Source organism: Corvus kubaryi, unplaced genomic scaffold (genome assembly GCF_017639235.1).
Source record: "Corvus kubaryi isolate FWS band 111438036 unplaced genomic scaffold, C.kubaryi_AGA036_p1.0 65401, whole genome shotgun sequence".
Lineage (NCBI taxonomy): Eukaryota > Metazoa > Chordata > Aves > Passeriformes > Corvidae > Corvus > Corvus kubaryi.
Window position 1 is genome coordinate 169,234 of NW_024581977.1, and position 22,589 is coordinate 191,822.

At 40.8% G+C, this 22,589-nt stretch overlaps 1 protein-coding gene across 1 annotated transcript in view; it reads right to left on the reverse strand.

The window, feature by feature from the left end:
- The window catches only part of LOC121673410 (BEN domain-containing protein 5), a 93,315-nt gene that overhangs the window by 31,446 nt on the left and 39,280 nt on the right, over positions 1–22,589 (reverse strand). The window lies entirely within an intron of this gene.

Genomic DNA, 22,589 nt, shown 5'->3' on the forward strand with positions numbered 1-22,589 from the left:
GCAGAAATAGGTTTTGTTCCAGAGAATCGTGGAGTGGCTTGTGTTGGAAGAGACCTTAAAGATCATCGTGTTCCAGCCCTGCTGCCATGGGCAGGGACACCTTCCACTGGACCAGGTTCCTCCAAGCTGTCCTTGAACAGTTCCAGGAATGGGGAGTGCATGACTTCCCTGGACAAACCTGTACCAGGGCCTCACCACCCTGACCACCCTAAGGAATTTTTTTCTAGTATCCAGTCTAAAGCTACTCTTTAAACCTGAAGCTGTTTCCCTTTGTCCTGTCACTACATGCTCTTGTAATAGTCTCTCCCCATCTTTTCTTTTAAGTTCCTTTCAGGTGCTGCAAGGCCACAATTAGGTTACCCTTAAGACTTTTTCAGGCTGAACAATCGCAATTCTCTCAGTCTTTCCTCATTGGAGGAGTGCTCCATCCCTCTGTTCAACTTGGTGGTCACCTTTAGAGGGGAAGCAAGAGGAGTGACACACAGTGAGATTTGTTCCGAGGGCCAGGACAGGGCCAGCGAGTGCAGGGAAAAGCGGCAGCAGGAGGGACCTGAGCCAGGAGAGCAGATCCTTCCTGGCCAGACAACACAACACAGAACCCCACACTCATCTGCCACTTGGCAACAGGACTTGAGCATCAGTTTTTACCTGAAGGTCCTCCTGGTAATGCAGAACCACCTGCACTCCATCATTTCGTGCCCTAGGGATTGCTGGAAGAGCACAAAGCTCCCTCATCCTCCCCCAAAAGAGCACAGAGAGCTGAAAAATGCTGTGCAGGTGTGTCAGAACAAGGGTTAGAGACGGCACAAATTTTAGCACAAATTCCCAAGCCTTTGCAGACTCTTAGATACCGAATATGGATGTTTTGAGCTTTATGTATGAAAAGCGTAACGTGGCAACATTGCTTATGGTTCAGAGCAAACTCTTACTGCTGTTTCTAGTCCTGAGGTCTGCTTTACCCAACCAGACTTAAGAACAGAACAATCATATGTGGAGAACTGTTTAAAGTAAAAATAAAAATTTAAAAAAAAAAAAAAAATCACAGAATGAGTACGAGAGAGGGGCATCACCAGTTTTTTGTTTGCGAAAAACCAACACAAAATGAAACCAAAACACATTGTCTTTTCTGTTTTTCATATCCCTAGGCGTTTGTAGTACTATCTGTGCCCATTGCACTGGGTAAAACCGCACTGTACTTGTTTTTCCTGGTTATCTTTTATAGACTTCCTCATACATGGGGACAGACCACAAGCTGGAAAACATGAAATTCAGTTTTGACCGAGCACTGGCACAGGTTCCCAGAGAGCTTGTGGGGTTTTCATCCTTGGAGATAACTCAAAAGCATCTGGATATGGTCCTGGGCAGCCCCTTGAGCAGGGGCTGTATAAGGTGAGCTCCTGAGGCCTCTTCCAACCTCAGCCATTCTGTGAAAGGGCCACAAACATTTGGTTGTGCCCAGCAGAAATGTATCTTAAACAGCACATGAAAACATAAGGAATCCATACAGGTGTAGTTAAGCCAATGTAAGTATTTCAGCAACAAGCTGTAAACTTCCCATACAGTAATGGCAGCTTTATTATTTTAGCAATTACAGAGTTTTGCAAATACTTCCGTTTAAGATGGGGGATTTAAATGGCAGTACTTTATGTTAACAATAAAGTATTGCCAGACTGGTGTGTAATTACAGGCAAATATAAGTCTGCTACAAAGTATGGATGACAAATGTATTCTAGTAGCACGTCTGCAAGGGAAATGAAATTCCAGCAAGGACTGTGTTCCTGATCAAACAATAACAGCTGCTGTAGCACTGCTGTCTCCTCTACCTCGTGTTTCAGTGGGGTACAGGGAGCGGCAGAGAGACAACAGGACAGGCTGATTGCTGGAATTACTCCATGGACACTGGTAAAATTATGCGAAGGACAGTTTTGTCCTGCTAAGTTCAGTGGGCAGTGAGGGATTGGGTACACTGCCTCCTGCCAGGAGTGCATTCCCTCCACAGCTGAATTCTATTAGTGGGGTGCAAGGCTGCTGTCAAGAGAAAGGAACTCAGAAAAAGGGTAAAAGTGGAAATAATGGGAAACAAAGAGAAGCTCAGGACTCAAAAATTAGGTTTAGTTGGAAGGGGAGAGATGTCTTTGAGTACCAAGGAGGCCTGGGTAATTTGTCCCAATGAAAGAAAACCAAAAGACTTCATGTGAAGGCAGCTAGCACCATAGTGAGTTTTTTTGGCTGGTTGGTTGGTTGGCGTTTTTTCAGGGAAAAGAAACACTCTAAACTGGTATTTGCAATATTTTACATTTGAATGTTCAATTACAGCAAAGACTGTAAAGGTCTTTGTATCAAAAGCAAAAAAATAGAAGGTCTCAAATCTTTTAGGCAGGCTGTTTCACAGTTCTCCACTGAAGGACGTTTTTGGGAACAGATAAGGGTCAGGATGATAAATGCATGTTTACTCTTGGTCCCTTGCACACACATTGAGCCAGAAGGCATTATAATGCTAAAGAATTAATAATGATCCCATACATTTCTCCTCTGCCTACAAGGAACAGTGTTAATTTCTGGCTTTAAAATCTATAAATAATCTGCACTGGTTAGCTGTGAAGCTGAGGAAAAAAACCATTAAAGCACCAAATGAAACACAAGTCACTTGTCACTCCTGTCTTTTGGACCTTTCCCATTTCTACTAATGGTTAGCCAGCTGCTTTAACATGGAGTTGAGCTTGAGGTTTAAAGGTGCAGAGCTATTTTAAAGGTGTGGATTTTTAAACTCATTGTTAAGGGAATTACTGGAACCTCACTGGATTTAAATCCTCGAGCCAGTCCAGCCTTTTAGAAACAGCACAGCGCTGCTGAGAAGTAAATTGTTGTACTTTCAAAATGCAAATGAAGCCTCAGCTTAGAAAGTAATATTATCATTCCAAGAGTGGAGAAACCACAAATCACAGTCCCAGCCCTTGTGGGACTCCTGAGTGGCTCTTTCTTGGAACACTACTTATGTTTTGCTGGTGTTATTTTTCTTGAAAAGTAAAAAAATGTTGAAGCAAAAGTTGATGCCCTCAGCTTTAATGTACACGCTGTGTTTTCACTTAAAGATACAAAATGAAAAGCTAAGAGTTCCAGTAAAAGTTATGCAGGTGCTAAATCTCTTTTCACAGCAAAACACTAAAATTAGGCTTGTCATTCACATTGTTCCATATTTAGTACCAAGTTCTCAAAGGACACCATATTGACTTTAAATCTACTAATGAAGAAATTCCCATGTTCTTTTACTGTTCCAGTGGAGGTGCTTCACTACTACCTGACTATTCAGCAGTAGCCATACATTGGACTATTACTAGAAATCCCTAGACATTGAATATGTGGCTTAGAAAACTATTGTTTTCTTGTGGATTTATTTGTCCTCCGAGTTCTGCAGTTCTTACACAGTTGTTTTCAAGCTTAAATATACCTTGTAGGAAAGATATGTTCACAGTTTTAAAAGTAACACCATACTGGAAAAATGGCATTAAAAGTCATAGAGGTTAAAGAAGAACTCAACTAACGGTGCACAACAACTGAAGACTCTTCAAAGGTTTATGTATGTCCAGGCATACAATATACTCACAATCTGGTTGGTTTTTAGCAAGAATATGATCAGTAGAGTGGTCAGAAGATAACTCCATTCCATGGTTCACATTTTTGATCTTACAATGAAGTTCAAGACAAAGACATTTCCATGTATAAATGAATCTCCCTCTGGACAAAGTCATGTACAGCTTCTAGGTGTTTTGAGAGAGAGGGTGGTTGGAAGGAGGGAGTCTACTATCCAGACAGAGCAGGGTAAGCACTCCAGAGGGCTGTTCCCCTTTGTATTTTAAAGTAAGTTTTAACTCTCAAGACACTGTTGCTACACTGTGCTTTCAGTGTCACAGTGATTACATATAAAAATACAAACAACAACAGAAAAAAAGAGGTCCTGTTCCTGTGTGATCCTAGAAGATGGATAAGAAAATATGTGTCCATATATAATTCTGAAGCACTCCGTTACGAAGAGTAAGGGAACCTAGATTACACAAATAAATTCTGAAGATTTAATCTTTTGAAATCTATGGCCTTAAACCATCCTCAGCCCCAATTCCTCAGAGTGATCTAACTTTTCTCAGGGCTGTGGATAATACTCAATCATCTTTTACAGTAAACTCTCACACCCTCACAGAATATTCTTTCAAAGAAATGAAACCCAAGGAACACTTTATGGATCCATCCGCATAGGAGACACTTATTTCCCAGCTGGTGCATTCTGTAGCATGAAAAGGTAATGATTAAGCCAAAGTGACCACAGGAGAAGGCACTTTTCTCACTGTTAATGACTGGCTGGAGGAACTGAGGACCAAAGAAAAAGCCAGACAGTCATTAACTGCTGAAAATTCCTGACCTAAAGGTCATTATTACTATTATAAAATTGGAAAATGAAAAAGTAATTATTTTCTTTGGGTTCTTATATGTATTAAAAATATAAAATTCCAGTCTCTGTTGCTGTGGATACTGGTCTGTAAGGTACTTATCTATCCCATTCTGGCAGGCTATGCAATGGATAGATCTGGGACTGGCAACCCTTCAGGAATGTGTGCCAGACTGTATTTTCCTTTTCCAAATTACAGGTTAAACGTGCCCACAGAAAGTCAACAGGAACCAGGAGACGCTGCCAGTCGGCACCATCTCTCCTCAGTGAGAGCAGCAATTCCCCCACCCTCACCCAGCCTTGTCTGGGAGCTGCAAATGACTCTCAAACATCGTGGCTTTCAGCTCCTACCCTGATGTACACCATTCCAGATCTTGCTAAATGCCACCTTCTGCACTCAGGCACTGTGCTGTTTTCCATGCTATAAACTCCTTTCCTGAGAGGAAAGTAGGGAAGGCTCTCTGTGAGCTGACTCGTGCATGGACTCACCTGTAAAACGCGTCCTTCAGGTGCCATTGCCACCGTCTGCAAAAACTGCTCTAGAGATGGCATTGCTCGTGCAGCCCAAATGATCTTTATTGCTGTTACCATCCACTGATGGCTTCAGCCTATATATTTTCACTCTAACTGGAAATTTTATTCGAGATTTGCCCTTTCGTTTTATAAACCAGACTTTCCCCTGTCTTTTGACAGGTGTTTTACTAATATGACTCTAAAAGTAGCTTTACATACATAGATTTTGCACCACCACAAAAATTTGATTCCTTTTGTACTTCAGATGAAAAAGTGACTTTCTTTTGGCAAAGACTAAAGTTTTTTTGTAACCTTTGGGCTTCAGTGTAAAATATCATTACTAGATACTGCCTGTGATTATGTTATGGTTTAGACAGATCCTCTAAGTAAGATAGTATTAATGACCCTTTTTCATAATATTATCATTTTGGTTTTCTATTTTCATGTCTGTAAAGCACTGTTCTGTCTTGAACCAGCATTTATCTGTCATACTGACAGGGAAAATGATCCTGCAGCCCTTTTCTGCAGAGATCTATGCTGCTTGAGAGGTTCACACAAGTAATGTGGGATAGACACAGAAGGAAAGGAGGTCAGCTACTAAAAATGCAGGACCGCATTTTTTCCAGAAAGGTACCTCCACATAGTCCCCCGTTCCTTTAGAAATCTGATTTTAGGAAGAGTCTGGACAGGCTCCAGAGATGCTTCTTGCTGTTTTGGAAGGTTCTGGACAATCAGCAGCTGCAGGAATGGGATTGAGTGATGACAGAGTCAAAACTTCTTAAAGAGATGTTTTCATGACGCAGTCCTTTTTAATTCATACTCCTGTCATATTCCTTCTAATCCCTTTCAAGGCTGGTTATATTTCAGTATAAAGTGAGTTTTTAGAAAATGTTCCCAGGACTTAGTGCTCACATCTCACTACTTCAGAAGGTAGAGTTTTCTACTTCTAATGAAAGTCACAATCAGAGATGGAGCAGCTGCTCTTCTGAAGAACATCAACTAGCATGAGCACATAAAATCCTGTTGTGGAAGGTGAAAGGGAGATAATGGAGCAGGAATAATCCTCAGAATATTTCAGAAAAGTGCCTTCCTCAGCTGTGTGTTGTTAATAATCATGTTTAAATTAAAAGAACAGAAAATGAATGCTGAAACTGCTGGCAAGTGAAAGTGCTCCCTGATCTAAAATCCTTCACTATGCTCTCTGAACCTCTCCACTCTAAGTAAAACCAGACATCCTTTATGAGTTACAAATGAAGCTGCACCTGGTTTGCTCTAGTAGGTGAATTAAAAAACAACAACAAAACCAACACCCCATAACAAGCAAATGTGAACTGGAAGGAGTTGCTGTGACCCAGCTCCCAAAAATTCTTACAAGGGGGTAACTGTGATAGACCTTTCCAAGAATTCTTTCAGTTTTTCAAAGCAGAATAACTCCTTTTATCTCACGCAGCATAGATGATTGGCATTCATCTTTGTCTCACTTACAAGGAAGGTGTTCCCTCAAAATACAAAATGGCATAGGAAACTGATAATCCAAGAGGTGTTTGAAACCTCAAGGGGCTTCTTGCTTTGCTGGTATTTTCCACAAAAGCCTGAGCAACATCTATTGTGCAATATTATTTAACATTCAGGGGAATCAGGATCTTTTTTAAAGTGTGATCAGGAAGAAGGGCTCTTCCTAGGCTGTCCCAGAATTCCACATAACAAAGAAAGCTTTGTTTCATAAAGAAATACCTTGCACTGGAATACCCTAGGGAAAGCAAGAGTTTTGGTTTTTTTAAACAAAGACTGGAATGTTCGAGCTGGGGTTCCCTTTAAGTACTCTTCTAACATGAATATTTTTAAGGATGTGCTATCAAGTTCATGCATGAAATGTCACCCAGCCGTTAGTATATTTCTATGCAAATACAGCTGTGAAAGCTAATAACTGAAATCTACATTTTTTCCACATTTCCAGCGTATTAAGCAACTTCTCATTCTTTCCTGTTTTGGAACTCACATTAGCCTCTTGTATCAATAAAACAAAGCTCAGGTTATATTGCTTCCTGCTCAAATTCCCTGCAAACATCAAAGGTGGACATTTGAATAAGCAATTTAATGTATACATTTTTATTCAGTTCAGTATACTGATTTTCTCCTGGTAGGAATAAGAATTCTGCAAGACAACTGCAGAGAAACACACCATTCAGAATATGAATTGGAATATTCTTGCAACGCTTTTCAGTGAGGATGGTGTGATATTATGATTAGAATCCTGCATATAATCAGATTTTGATGCTTGTACACACAGTCTGCTATTTCTTTTCCTTTACAAGGTTTGTATGCAAAAACACAGCAATCCAATATGTGGAACATGCACTGTCTGCATATACTACACAGTCCAAACTGATGAAAAAATAATGTCAAGAAAATAAGAAAGTGTCTGGGGCACTGCAGCATACAAACTTTGATAAATTCATCAGAAGTAGTTTTACTGTTCTGAAGACAGACAATATTGCAAAACCAGTCCTTCCAGAACAGCGAGAGTGAACAGGGCTTGTGTCCATCCCTATATTAAATGTTGGACTGGAGATTGACTCTTTGGGAGCTGTAAATATTTCTGTAATCTTTATGATACACACAGAATTTCTTCCAAATGGCCTATATTTTCCAAATTCCCTCTCATTATTTACCAGTATGTATAAGAGGTAATCAAATAGAAAAGATAAGATAGGTGGGGATTTTACTAGAAGTAAAAGGTGGCACTACTGAGAATATATCACAGTATTTAGGGAACATAAATATAAGGCAACCTTCAGTTTTTATCCAAAAATGCAAGAGAGGAAAACCCACGAAGCAAAGGAAGTCTGAATTTTGTTAAAGGGCTAAAAGGAATCAGCCCAGTGCAGTAGCTCAAGATTCTGCTTCAATAGTTAACTGATTGGGAAATAAGCTAATAGTGCTTTAGATAAATTTTCAGTGATGAGAAGTGATGAATTGACACATTTCTTAACAAGTAATGAGAGTTCAGTAGACACCATTATCTGTCCTGCCTCTGACCTGGAGGCACTATCTAGAATCACAGAATCATGGAATCATTTAGGTTGGAAAAGACCCTTAAAATCATCAATTCCAACCATTAGCCCAGCGCTGCCAAGCCCACCACTAAGCCATATCCCTGAGCACCACATCCACACCTCTTTTACATACCTCCAGGGATGGTGACTCACCACTTCCTTTGGCAGCCAGTTCCAGGGCTTAACAACCCTTTCAGGGAAGAATTTTTTCCTAATACCCAGTCTAAGCCTTCCCTGGTGCAGCTTGAGGCTGTTTGCTCTTGTTCTATTGCTTGTTACTTGGGAGGAGTGACCAACCCCCCCAGCTACAATCTCCTTTATTTTTTGGGAGTTTTAGGGATTGCTAAAGTCACTCCTGAACCTTCTTTTCTCCAGGCTGAGCCCCTCCAGCTCCCTCAGCTGCTTGCCACCAGACTAGTGCTCCAGACCCTGCCCCAGCTGTGTTGCCCTTCCCTGGACTCACTCCAGGCCCTCAATGTCTGTCTTGTCATGAGGGGCTCAGAACTGGACACAGCATTCGAGGTGTGGCCTCACCAGTGCCCAGCACAGGGGGACAGTCACTGCTGGCCACACTGTTGCTGGTACAGGCCAGGTGCCCTTGGCTTCATGCCCCCCTGGGCACAGTTGGCTCATGTTCAGCCCCTGTTGACCAGCACCCCAAGGGTATTTTCATGGTCTCTCCAAAACTCACTGAAATCACTCCTGACAGCTGTCATGGGTTTAGTTTGTTTTGGGTTTTTTTAGACTCTGTTAACCAAAAGAATAAGGACAATAGCCATTCTTGCCCTCAGATCATGTAGCCAAATGAACTCAAAGAGAGGTTGGACCTAGCAAGGTCTCCAGTGGACCTCAGATGCCTATATGCAGCTTTACAGTCCAAGAAATCCCACAGAGTTATTGCTTATCCTGCAGGGCTGTCTCAGAACAAGATCTCAAATACCATCTGTCCTCAGTGTGGAAGCTGCCAAAACCCCATCCACAGAACCCGAGGAGCACAGTGTTGTAACTCCCATCTTGTTCTGGAGCAAAGATTGAAAAAACACACCTCCATCTCACTTTTAACAGCCTGAAATTCTCACCCCTGGTAGGTGCAGATATAAAACTCCTTTCCAAACATAGGCCAAGGGAGATTTCTTTCAAAACCCACCAATAAGACCAGGAGGACATCACAGTGATGTCTCCCATTTTTCACTGATAAGCTCCTCGCTGGGACCCTTGCCTGGCAAGTGAGGTGCCTGGCTTTGGTTCTCCCATCTGCCTGAAGGGGTTCAGCCCTCCCACTCTGCACATCCACTTGTAAAATCATTTTCTTCACCTAAACACACATAATTTCCTCTAGTCAAAACCCCCAGGAGAGGAATGCATCTGTCTCCCCGTCTCATGCTCAAAGTATTACACTCCACATGAGTTCTTACTGGTCACTTGTAAAGGTAAAAGCACAGCAAGTAACCAAGCTACTGCAAGGTCATGTGTTTCTTCCACTGAGAGCAAACTACTTTGAACTTACTTGTGTTCATAGAATCCCAGGATGGTTTGGGTTGGAAGGAACCTTAAAGATTATCTAAAATCACCTCCCTCGACCTGCTGACCACGCTGCTCTTGATAGGTTTGGCTTTCTGGGCTGCAGGCACACATGGCTGGGTCATGTTGAGCTTCTCATTAACCAATACCCTCAAGTCCTTCTCTTCAGAGGTGCTCTTAATCCATTCTCTGCCCAGCCTGTATTTGTGCCTTGGATTGCCCCAATCCATGTGCAGGACCTTATTTTAAGAGCACATACGTAAGAGCAGTCACTGTATATCAGCAAATTTGCAGAACACTTGTTATTGCTCAGTAATTTCTTTAGGGGTCTGTATGCTAGAGAGAAAAGTGTTGCTGAAGTGGGAAGTAAAAAATATAAGTAGCAATTAGACTTACTCTTAAATAGTCAAATAGCTCCAAGGTTATGTTTTCTCTGAAAAATATTCTCAGTGAGTGTATCTGGTGCTCTTGCAACACATGACATATTTTAGCTTCTTCAGGGATTTAGTTTCTGAAACCTTCAGATTTTAAGACAAATGGAAGTGAAAAAAATGTTTAGATATGAATGCCTCACTTTAATTGTTTTGCATTTTGGGGTTTATTTGATTGTGGTCCTTTCTCAAATAGCAAGATCAATATAAATGGCATGCTTTGGAAGACTAAGAAGAAAACTAGAGTTCCCTCTGTCTTAAAATTTTGCCTAAAATGGCAGCTATGTCTTTGAGATGCTATTTAATTAACATCAGTGGAAGACTGTTAGTAATCAGTATTGCTGAGTGGTTTATTTACTTGGAAAAAAATATGGGTTTCAGTGTGTAACTTTCATCTTTTAAGTTTAGAAATTTTGGTACCAGTGATATAATTTGCCAAGTTATCTCTAGGCAATTAAAATGTATTCTATCGTTTAACCTTTGGATGATGTATAAATATGCATAGACACTCCTACAAGGCAATTTGTCTGCCAATCTGGAAAATGCTAACGCTGTAGTCAATAAGTCAACAGTCTGCAATGTTAAATTATGAAATCAGAAAGAAGGGCAGTTCGCATTCAATCCAGATATAAAGATCCTAAGGATTGCCAATTTTCTGTGTGGGACAATAAATTTCAGAGACGACTGTATTCTGCCCCAATAATCACGATCTGCACAGCGTGTTCAGGTATTGTTGGAGAGATTAAAACCACAAAAACAGAGCAGAACAGCTCAGCATCAGATAATCACAAGCAATTCTTTGTCAGCAACAGACAGCTGGAAACATATGCCAACAATATTGTAAAAGTGGGAAAATGGAGATTTCGTGACAGCAAGGACATGGGTTTCATACATTAAGCTAAATGTCAACCCAAAACATTGAAATTGTTGTTCACAAGTTACAGCTCTCTGTCACAGTGTTCAGAAAGTCCACCATTTATCATAAAAAAATATGTAAAGCAGAATTAAGCAGAAGAAAGTGTTTCTCTAATATTTTGCATGTTGAGCACCTATTTGATTTCAGTATTATTATCACGGACAAAGAGATCAGAATATTTTTTGCCAGATCAGCTGGAAGAGCTATCCAGTTATGGACCAGACTAATGATTTGTGAGAATCTTGTGTGAAAAAGCAGTTAGGTGGAATTTTATCCACAAATATTTGTCTAAAGATTTTTGCTTCCAAGTACAGTTTAAAAGAAAATGAACAAATCTTGACATAACTTGAGTTATTCTGTTTTTCCCTTTCCCTTGAGTTTCAAGTGTCCCTGTTCTTCCCTGATACTCATTCCTGTCTATCCCGGCTTTTGTCTTTCACTTTTTTAAATTAAACGTCTATTAAGAAGTAAGTCCAAGAATAAAGGCTGAAAAAATCCTATTATATTTATTGCTGTGAAGCAGAAGAGAGAACAGGGAAAATACTTAGACTTGTGCAGCAGAAATTAATCTACCTTTCCACTGTTTTCTGTCAGAGCCTCCCTTATAGACACATGAAAACCTTTTCTTTCTTTTTCCTGTAGTTGACCATGTAAAATCAAGATAAAAAATTCAAGGCTCTGAGCCCAAAAAACCCCAAGTTTCCTATTTTCACAAACAGTTCTCAGAAAACCCTTTGTGTGTTGGATTTCATATAAAAATGGGAAATGGCTTGAAAATATTAATGAGGAAGTAAAAACCATTCTGATGAGTGCACTTCCCCTGCATATGAAGAGCAGTTTCAAAGTGATGTTTTATAGAGGTGGTTGGGCCTGAACGTTTTCTGGTTTTACTGTTGAAGCCCTGCCTTGGTATCTCAAGTGTTTTGTCCTGGGATCTCACCATGATTCCTGAAACTGTGACTCTCAGGGAGGGTAATGGAGACAAGTGACTTGTGAAGGAACTCAGGCACAGGTCCCTGAGGTGTTTGTATTTTAGGACTCGGAGCCTGGCGCGGATTGAAGAGAGATGTGTAATGCTGGAGGCGCCGATGAAAGAGTTTGAAGAAACCAATGCAATAAGAGGCGTCAGCGGGGAATGGCAGATTGATTGCAGCAACTAATGCCAAAAAGTTCTGAAAAGAAGAAAAATGTAGTCTGAGTAAAAGAAATAAAGAAGAAAGGAGGGAAAGGATAGTAAGAGCTTGCACGCCTCTGGCAGCTTGCCAGCAGATCGATGTGTATCTGGGACAATTAATCGAGCAAAACCTGTGACTGGTTTTTTACATTAGTGTGTAAACCTTGATGATGCTGTTCAGTCCAGACCAGGAGGCTGGATTGACAGGATCTACCCTAAAACTTGACTTAGTAAAACTTGAGTGTCTTGGTGAAGCTCATCTTTTGGGTCAATGGAAGGCCAGCACCTCCAGATGAGAGAGAGATCGATCATCCATCGATTTAGGGGTAGGAAGGACCCTTCCCTCCTGAAGTGATTATTGGTTCCTCAAATATGTAGCACAGACTGGACATGTGGTATTGGTGTGCCTGAAGCAAGATAAGGGTAAGTTTTAACCTACACCTTCTCCTTCGCCCCCAGATTAATACCTGAGCTTATGTGGTAGCTTTTTTAAACAAACAGGAACAGAAATTCTAATTTTGGGGTGTAGTGAACCACTCTGAGCCACAAACCCATCTGAACAGAGGCCCAAAGCCAGCATACCCAACCCTGAGAGGCTCAGAGAGACACAAAGATGATACTCCAGCCCCACAGAGCCCATGCACAGCACCCATCTGCTGTCACAGTGGGATGTGGCTACAAAAATCCTACATCTGATGATTAAAACCTGCTTTAACTCGTGTTTGGGGTCACTACCATGCAAAATACATTACAGCAGCCTCCATGTTCCTCTCCAGCTGGAGAACAGCCCATCAGATCGACACTACTGGAGGAAAACTAAAGCCACGTCACAGTCTCACCTTACCCAGGCCAGAACACTGACTGCTGCAAAAAACATGAATCAGGAGTAAAACAGAGCTCTGAATACATTAATCAAAATGATCACCGTTGCAAGATCTGCTAAGAACAAAGAAAACAAATCCAAGGAAAGTTCACACTAGAAACCATTTGCAAGGCTGCACGAGTCAGCTAATGAAATAACTGTCAATTGTAGACATAAACCTTTTGTGCTTTCACACAATTTAAATATAAAGTAATTTGCATTCAGGTATCCAAGTCTCCCTGAAAAAAAGATTAACAATAGGATTCGCTTTCTTTCTACAACCTTTTTTCTCCCTCCCTTCCCCCCAGGGGTGGCTCTGATAAGGTCACCTTATTAATGCAGATCTCTGTTTTTCAGAAAGCAGCCAGGAGTTTAACTGTTTCACTGTGAAATGATCTATGAGATGAGAACAGTCCATTTTTTATCCTTGATTGATCATTTCAGCATGTATAACAGCAAATCCTAAGGGACACCACTCAAATCCCTGCCTCAGAATGACCTAGAGACTCAGCTCTAAAAAGTGTTGCGCTCCACTACACAATCCTTCAGTGTTTTTTCTTAACTTCACATTTTCCACTGAACATAATAAAGTTGCCTTGCATCATTACAGTTCTCTATAGAAAAAAAAACCATCTTATAAATAAGTTAAAAGTTTTAACAGCTGAGAGTTGGGTGCCACTACAGCCGGCTGAGGAACTGAGGCATCAAGCAGTTAATGCCTTTTCCCCAGACACAAAGGCAGGAGCAGGTCTATGATCTCAATTCAGGTGTCACGGCTTCTCATTTCCTTCCCTGGCCACCAGACACCTGTTTCCCTGCTCTTAATAGCCTGTGATGGGAACTGCCTGGTGCCAAAATCACAGGCTCTGGCTCCTATATGATGAGTTGAAAATAAAGCGATTGCCCTTTATTTTTTTTTAGTTATTTACTGTGTCTAAGCTCTATCTCAATTCCATTGTTGGGTTATTCTTCTCCATTCTGTGTGCTTCCAGCCAGCTAATCTTCATTTTGCTTTTTTTGATGACTTTATGCTGACATATACAGAGAACTTAAATAAATCATTACGAATATAAATAGCAATGGCTGGATTACAAAGGATTCTGGAACACTTGTGATAGTAAATTAGCAGGCAGGCAAACCTACAGCTGCCAGCAGGTGATGTAATATTTTAGAGAATTGTTTTCTAGATTGCGTAAGGGAGAATTGTCATCCTCTGAGCTTCATTCTTGGTTTCTTTCAATCTGTCAAACAGTTCAACAATGTGATGCTCACACAGAGTTCACAGAGAAATAACTCATAAATCCCAAATATGATATACAGAGACTGGGGAAAATGCAAGTCTGAGACACAAGTTAGAATTTAGGAAAAAACAAACAACTCCACAGGGATATCTCTCTATTGCTAACAGGACCCCTAAACAGATAGACATTATATCCACAGAAAGAGCTTCCACATCAAGGAACATTTGACACAAATTTCCTCCTTTTTCTTCCTATCCTTTCTTCGTAAACGTTAAACTCCAACAGGCTATTGTATTATAATGGCGCAGCCTGTAAATTCCTGTAATCAACTGATGGAGCAACATTAATTATGGAGACTTTGTACAGGCCACACGTATCTTTACGTCCCTTTATAAAATGCTGACACATTCCCCATCCAAAAGGGATTACAATCACAGAGGATGATCCTGCAAATGCCTACTATTGAATGTAGCATTTGCTATCATGAGTAAGCCCACTGAAGCTACCAGAAACTCACATGGCCGGACAAAAAGCTCTGATTCACATATATGACTAACAAAGATATTCAGACCACAACATTTTCTATCTGACCATGCTTTTGCAGACTGAGATTTAGAGGGTTGATGCTTTCAGACTTGAGAATCAGGTTGGGACAGCAGGCTGGCTGTGAGATGACGCAGGTAAGAGGTGCAAGAACAGGTAGTGGTCTCCCTCAGAAAGAAGCTTAAAGAAGGAAGACAAAATTTGGGAAGCTGAGTCAAGAAGGCATCGGGTATTTGTCTTTTAATGATGGTGAAGTTGAGATGGGAGGGGTACATGACATAGAAGGGATACAGGAGATAATAGCAGAGATGTACTAAAGACAAGATTTGGATTAGGTGGGATTTAGCCAGCAGGGACAGAAGGCTCAGCGCTAATATCGAAAAGATGGGGAAGCAATAAAAGGATTCAAAGAGCAAGAGGCTTAGTTGTGAGCAGCAGGAGGAGTGACTCTTAGCCAATCCATTGCACTTTGGTAGTAGCTGTTGCTCCAAAGGCAGCATACAGAAGGTGACGTCCACAAAAAGTCTCATAAAACTCCCTGATTACAGCCAAGAGTCGGGTTCCTGATCTTGTGCCGGTTTGGCAAGTGAGTCTGTGATGTGAGTCATGCAATGAAGCAACCTTACGAATATCATATAAAAGTAGCTCATGTAGTGAGCACCCTGAGCTGGAATGCCCTTGAATTGAAAGGAAAACTCTGTTCCCTGGCATAACATGTAACTGCCTTTCACTTGTCTCATTTGTAGAGAGTGATTTTAGTCTTTGGCAGCAATGAGTGGCACATGTTGGAGGTGTTTTGCCTAAGGTGTGCTGTTTCATTAGCTGAATGTTGCTTAACAAAGTCTCATCATTTCAGAAGGCACACTATAATGAATTATTTGCAGGTTATCATTGATGGGTACATAAAATCCACTGAAAGCATCAACTGTCACTCAGCAATGGCATGGCCTGAATATTTATCTCCTTTTATTTACTCTATGTCTATTCTATATCATGGACAGGTAAGAATTCTAAGACACGTTAAAAATCATTTCCTCTGATAAATATCCACAATGTTAAAATCAACCTCTTTTCATCCCCACCCAAAATAAAGCAACTCTCTCTCCTCCTATGCCCCTGTATTAGTAAAGGCCTGAGTTTAGGGAGAGTTCTTGCTGCAGTCCCTGGTGCTGGCCAACTCATATCCTTCCACATGCAATAAAAGCATCCCTAAAAACTCAGCATTAGCATGCAATGATCCAGGGACAGAATAAAGCAAGAAAGCAAGATTAGTGTAACAATGATTAGCTTTAGTGTAGAGCATTATAAGGTCAAATTTCTGGTTGCTGGTCTGGGTGACTATTTTTACAGCAGTGTAACTGAGAAAGGGGCTGCTGACTATTCTCAGGTTTGCGTTAAGGCTCTTGGTATGCCCAGTGGGAATGAGAGCCTTCCCAGCAGTGTGACACCACACAGGGCTGCTTTCCCTTAGTTTTCCAGAATAAATTCCTGCCTGTTTAATATTAAAGATATACCTTCAATTGCAGGCTATGTAAATATTGCTGACATTATTTTGAAAATCTTATACTTCCCAAAGTGATTTTTTAAAGGCTATTAGTCAATTACTGAGAGATGGGGGTCTTTGGGATTACACAGTCCATGCACAGCAACTTTGGGATGACACACCAGAGACAAGTATGTCTGGCAAATATATAAAAACAACGAAGACAAAAATATTTTTAAATTACTGCAAAATACAACTTGAACCACAAACATCCCTTTTAAGAGAAGGAATGAACGATTGTCTTCAATTTTTTTTTTTTTAAGAATAATCTGAATGAGAAAGGGATTAATTGAGATCTTAAGGTAGTTCAGAATAATTGTAACACTGCATTTAAAGGGTTCTTACTCTTCACTTTGCAGCAACATGAGTTTCCATAAGCTTGGGATCCTGACAGGTACAAACCCAGGAATGGCAACAGCCCAGAACACAACAAGGCTGCAAATGGGGAGTGCTCACAGCAAGCTTGGATCATGAAATATAAAGCCCTCCTGCAGAGACAAGGGAGCTGGAATAGTTGCACTTTTTGTAATAAAACACAACATCTGACTCACATTTCTATCATCAGGTTGTTTTTTGGTTTTGTTTGTAATTTGCATAAAATATCCTGAGTTGAGCCTGGATTTCATCGAAGTAAATAGACTGATTTTTTTAATGACCTTCACCTGCTGCTTATATACTGGTCTCTTAGGTCCAAAAGGGATTTGAGGATAAAGGAAAAAATAAAACCAAACCAAATCAAAAGAACAAGACTAACTGGATTAAAATAAATAAGCCTACATACACTGTCCTCAATTATTGACAACTCTTTGGATTATTACTTCTGAATTGAAGCTGACATGCCCCCATGTGATGCACTAAAGCAGTTTAAAGCTGATCCAGTAATTTAAGGGCTCAACTCCTTCCTTAACATAGAACTAGAGTGTTTTGATTTGTTGGAACTTGGGCAATTAGTAATGATACATTTGCTGACAGGTCTTGAGCAGGAACAATCACAAACACTGTACACTTGGTACAAGATTTATTTGTCAGAGTGCATGCTTTTTAAATCTGAGTAAAAATGGATTTTGTAACCTGATTGAGATTAATTAAAGGTGTAACTCGGGGAAGGAAAAAAATGACTCACTGCACATTTATTTTCAGATCATTTTTCACTGGAAAGTTTGCAGGTCTAACGAGCAGAAGCTACTGACACAGCGTGCAAATGGTTCTGCTTTCACATCAGAGAGAGAGAGGGATTTTTTTTCTCATTTTTCTTTTCTTAGCTTGTCTGAAACCAGGTGTCCAGTCTGTGAGATTCCTGCGAAGGCATCAGGGAAAAATGTATATTTTTGAGGAGACGCTGACCTTACCTACTTCAGAAAGAGTATGATTCTGGAAGGTCTGGGAAAATAGTCTCTGTATGAAATTTCTCAGAAGTCAGGAGGCAAATATAGAAGAGCTTAAAATATAAATTTGCTCATGTATTTTTTTAATGCTTGAGTCTATAAACACCAAAGAAGAAAAAGAAAGTGATGTAAATTATATGGGCTTCAGCAAGAGGTCACAGGCTGCAGTGTCTCAGTGCAAGCCTATGGCTTTAGCCACTTCCCAAAAAGGCTTTTTGTGCAACTGCAGCTTTTATTGTAATTTAAAACAAAACAAAAAAATAAACCCCAATATATTTGTATTTCAGATGATTCAGCTACCGTAAATTGATACTCCAGGAAGGGGCTGAAGTGACACCAGTTTACCCCATGCAGATCTGTCCCATATCACTGCTCCAGTACAGCCTGGTGCAGCTGGTGAGAAGGGTCCAGCCCTTTAATCCCTTACCCAAACCCCTGCTTTTTGCCTGGAGAAGCTGGGGAACAGCTTCCATACAGCAAACACCTTTCAGACAGATGGTCAAGACCCCTCAGCCCCAGAAGCAATAGTGCCATAATACCTTATAGCAGCAACAAGCTGATTTTTTTCCTGCAAGCAAGGGCAGATATTCCATCCCCTTCCTGAAGGAACATTTTCTGTGGGACAACATAGGGGAGTTCAGTGAGGTAACTTGGAGGGGTGGGATCAGGATCCCTGGGAGAGATGCAGTGGGAAGTGAGTACCAAACCAGCCAAACATGACTGGTTCTCTTATTATCCAGTGTGAAACCCAGCAGAGATTTCAGGGCTTGACATGATACTGTGAAACATCAAAATTATCCATTGTGTCCAGACCTAAGGACGAAATATTATTTGCCAAAATACTGGGCAGAGCTTCAATCTTAGAATGGGCAGCTGGAAACAAGGTAAAAGGACATCTTTTTAAATGCAATGTTACTCCAGGAGTTCCTTCAGGTATTTTCACTCAGTGTTTCAAAGAGCTTGTTAACAGAGAGACTTCTCAAAGTCTGCACCATTTCCATCCACACCACTGCCCCTGTCAAAGGGCCAAGTCCTCAAAGCAACACATCTGAACGACAGAAATTAATGGAAAATGAAAAGAAAGTTCAGTAGCCAGAGCTGCTGCTCATGCTTGGTTATTCTGGTACGGCTCTCCTGGGAACACTCTGCTCCCAGCCAGCATCTGCAGAACAGGACTCTTGCTACCTTCCAGCCAGGCCAGAAAGGATAATCTATCTGAGTGCCTGTGAAAATCACATAATCCTTTTCCATCAGGATTAATATCCAATGTCACACTAGTCTGATACATACAGGATGAAGTCTGACACTTCTTGTTATAAAGGTCACACAAAGAAACAATCTCTGCCATCCCCAGAGCAGAACCCATAAGTGACAAATTTCCACTCCCCCTCTGTGTCTGTTAGAGGCAATCTTCATCATCACCATTTTTATTTATTCCTGGGAACAATTTCTACCTGATGAGCCTAGAGCCTGAATCTGGGAAGGTTTGTTCCAGCTGCAGCAATGGTTTAATCGGAGTAAAGCTAACGGCAGCATCCCTCCTTCCCTGTGCGGTTCAGCTGCTGCCTGTCCCCCTGCAGAGATACCTGTTGTGATTCTTGCAGGAGAAAAATGACCCATTTTCAGGTACACACAAAGAAGCATTACAAAATAAACCAAACTGCTGCCTGCACTTCATCACAAGTTACAGCAACCTCATCACCTACAGAAAATGTGTTATTACATATATGAGACAGATCATAACTGGAAGTTGGAGGCTCAATAGTCATAAATTCAGGCACAACCAGTAAGGAAATGTATTTTTCCTCATTCATTTTTAGCCAACAGTATGTGAACAGCCGTTTGAAAAGCTAGTGAAGCAAGGAGGCTTGGAACAACTACAGCACATTCAATCGACATAAGGACGGGATCAGGTCTTGTTATGTATTCATCTTATTCTACCTTGTTAAAATCTAATCCAACTTGCACCAACTTCAAGACCTGGAGCAGACCCAGAAGAGCAAATCAAGATTTCCTAGATGGCATAGAGCAGGCAGGTCCTGCCTTTTGGGATTATTAAAAGATCCCATTTTACATCTTGACCCTGCAGGCAGGAACAAGTCTGCAAGTCACCTTACATGAAGAAATGAAGGAAGGTGCTACATCATTAAAAACTAGGCTAGTATTTCTAAGTGGAGACACACACATTAACTAATTGAATTACTATCTTCTTATCTTGGGGAGCCAAGCTGCTGTTACTCCAGATTAAAATGCGAATGTTCACCATCTTTCAAATAGTAATGAAAATTTGAAGTTGGGGACTAACCTTTCTGTAAGCTTTAACTGCTCTCACTGCTCTCCAGGCTTGCAAACAGACAGTGTTATTCTGATTGCTCAGACTTCTGAACTCAGAATGTCTATCCATACCAGTATTTTGCCAATTTTTGCCATCCTTAGCTTCAATGTTTTATAATTTTTCATAACAGTTCAATATTTCATAAACAATGTACCTTAGGAAATAATAGGTATACATACTGATCATATAGGAATCAGCTTACTAACAGCCTTTCATAGACACCAAACAATTCATAATAAATTACAGAATTAGGAAATAAGTCATCCAGACTGAGTATCCTGTTCCTCCCCCTTCATCATTTTCAGGGATTCTTTCACTGGTATCAAGCTGAAAATACCACCAAAAAATGTTGTAGGAGAGGATTAAAATTCAGAATGAGCATGACAAATTGGAGAAAGAGCCTGATGAAAAAATGGTGGCAGATCAATAAGGACAAGGTTATACATTAGGAATACCTAACTGAACAAATACAAGCTAGAAGATGACCTGAGAGAGAGATTTTGTAAGAAACTGTGACATATCTTAAATCAGAAACTCAACACAAGTCAACAGCATCAGACTTTACAAATGAGGCAAAGATGAAATACAGGATTTGATCTGCCCACTGTGTTCAGCTTTTATACGGCCTTAGCAGGAGCAGTGAAGAAATTGTTGTGCAGGGAGTCCAGGGCAGAGCAAGGACTTGTACAGGGGTGACACACGGGGAATGGCTGGAAGGAGTGAGGTTGTTTGATCTTAAAAAAAGCAAACTTCAGATGTTTAAAACCTGTTGTGGAAAAAGAAGGAAATGATTTATTCTGTGTTGTGGAAGGGGTAGAAGCAATGGACCTCTTAGTTCAGCAGGGTCAGTTTAGTTCAGACACCAGTAGGCTGCTCTGACCTGAGACTGCAGATGGGGATGGGGAGCGTCTGTCCCTCGAGGTTACAGAAGCATTCCCCGAGCACGGTGTGTGTTTCCTTGGCTTGGGTTGGACCAGACAGCAATCCAGGAATCTCCTGGGAGAACTGTCCGAGGCTTTGTGGCACAGTCTCTGGTTAGGATAACATAAAGGTGCTAACACAAAGGAAACAACTTCCAGTTACACTCTTCTTGCAAAATTCCAGAATTACACTGTGTATTGCTGAGCCCAGACACCTGGCATTTCAGGGGAGACCAAAAGTGTGACAGAGAGATGTTTGCTCCTGTATTTTGCCTGCAGCAAACCCTAATAGATCGCTGTGCTACACGGCCATGCACATCCTGCAGCATGGTATTGTCACAGAACCATCGGGCAGAGGAGTTAAACAGGCTCCTCTGGACACTGCTGGGCTTTGCAGGCAGCAGAGTTAAAGACTACTCAGCAATGTGGTCACACCAGTCACAGGCTGAGAATGCATCCCAGGCTTGCTCCCGTGGGAAGGGCAGGTGTGCCTCATATGAGAGAGGTTGCTCCAGCAGCAGCAAACAGGAGGAATATAAGCCTGTGGACTGAAACAATAAATTGCTGTCAGATGTGTCAACTATTCCTTTTATTTAGTCAACAATAATCCAACTCAGTATATTTGCTGTGAAGGAGGGAGAGAAAAGCTGGCAAAACCAAAATGAACTCTGGAGGGGAAAATATAAAAGAACCTTTTTAATGTGGTTTTTTGTTGTTGTTTTGGGGTTTTTTTGGTTTGGTTTTGGTTTTTTTTTTTTTTTTGTGACCCATATTTTTAAGCATTTATTCACATTGACTTTTTAAGGGAGAGAAATACACATAATTTGCACTTTGGGATAAGTTGAAGGTGTCCATGCAATTTCATGGATGGCAGAATACCAATTTTGCTTAAATGATAGAGTCCCACCACATGTCTCTTATTTAAATGACCTGAAAATAACAGATATGAAGGCATAAGCAAGAACAGAAAATGAACCTAAATATATAAAACTAGTGCATTGTGTGATATTTCCTGGTGTGTGTTTCACCGTGAGCACCAAGCCCACTCTTGGACATTGTTATCCCTGGCATCAGCCCCCTTCAGAGTGGTCATCCTCATCCCAGGAAATCCAGAGTTCTGCTGGGTGTGTAAAAAACAGACAAACACTTCGGGAAAACTCCCAACTCACTAACAAAGCCAGGAGACAGAATTTTTGTTCATAAAACCCATACTGTGTTGGAAGAGCAATATAGCCCTTTTGTGGGACCCACGGCGCAATAAAAGCAGCAAAAGCTGGATGCCATCCAAGATTCCCATAGCATTTAAAATGTTGGCATCACAAGAATTTTATTTCCGAGTTGCAACAAACAAATGAAGACAAAAAAAAATTTAAAGAATTTAAGAGTGAGGTGTCCTGAGGATAATAATACTAGATTTTGTTTTCAAAAACTGAAATATTTAGGTTTTATATCATTAAAAAATATTTCAAACTTAGCATCATTCCATGTTTTCTCTCAACTTCATCAAGTCAGATTTGGCTTCATCTACTTTAACACATCTTCCCCTATTTATTTGCTTTATTATATAGAATAATTTGTTTATTATATAGAATCCTGAGATCTGCTGTGTCCTCTGTCGCTTTTCCTTTTCCCATTTCTCAGAGGAACAGATGGTAGCAAGTCTTAATACATTTTCCCCCTCCATCTTTCCCAGTAACTACTCTGAAAG